A 971-nucleotide genomic window follows, 5' to 3' on the forward strand; every position below is an offset into this window, starting at 1 on the left:
CCTACATTTGGAGTGCACACGTATTCCAGCCTTTACGGTAAGTGAAGCGGCCCAGAGCGAGCTGACAGGCAGGTTAGAGACTTTATCCTGTCAGTTTGGCTCTTTAGTGTGAAGACGAGAACCACGTACAACATTATTTATCAAACCGGGTCGGACTGGATGGATTTAGCGCGAGGAGGAAACACATGCGACAACGTCCGGTTTTCAAAATAAGGCGTCTGTACAGGATGGAAATAAGATTAACTGGATTATATTCACAGAAAGTATAAAACAAATTACATGTGTCCATTAAAAGTAAACGGACTCATGTAATTTACTTCATAGTCTCTGCAAATCCTGCAGGAAACACTGAGGATAAAGCTCATTCTGACCATTTCATTTATGGAAAAAATTGGCAAAATAAATGGAAAACATGTGAAGACCTGTGTACTGTATTCGGGAAAGTTTTTCCATTATGTTCACTTTCAGCTTCGGTCAACAATTTTCAATTCGGTGTGGCATCCCAACTTAAAGCCTATAGGCTTTAAGTTGGTGAAGCAGCTGTGTGTACCTGTGTGTTCTGCGTGGGGATCTGCAGCAGTAGGGCCAGGGTATTGTGATCAAACGTTTCGTCGAGGGCGAGCAGCGCTCCATGGACCCCGCTTTCATAAAGGTTGCCACTGTACTCTTTCAGCCCGATGGCCTGAATCCAGCTGATCACACGCTCGTTACTCCACACCAGCACTTCTGAAATGCCAGAACAGTGACAGAGATCCAGCCTGAGTGTATTATAGCGTCATTTAAAGTGGGTGAATGTGTATTGGTGAATCTCTGGAATTTAGTTGGACTCGTAAATCAGGAGGGTGTTTGTTACCTTTATTCTCGTACTGAGACTCTTCCCTTCTCCTCTCCAGCTCCTTCCTGTCATAGTTGAGCCTCCTCAGACTCATAACGCCACACTGGAAACTGTTCCTATTGTACAGACACAAAGA

General features: G+C 44.4%; 1 protein-coding gene across 13 annotated transcripts in view; it reads right to left on the reverse strand.

Moving 5' to 3' along the window:
• ppfia1 (PTPRF interacting protein alpha 1) overlaps positions 1-971 on the reverse strand; it is a 48,521-nt gene that overhangs the window by 5,209 nt on the left and 42,341 nt on the right. The gene's annotated exons all lie outside the window — the stretch shown is intronic.

This window comes from Micropterus dolomieu, linkage group LG20 (assembly GCF_021292245.1).
Source record: "Micropterus dolomieu isolate WLL.071019.BEF.003 ecotype Adirondacks linkage group LG20, ASM2129224v1, whole genome shotgun sequence".
Lineage (NCBI taxonomy): Eukaryota > Metazoa > Chordata > Actinopteri > Centrarchiformes > Centrarchidae > Micropterus > Micropterus dolomieu.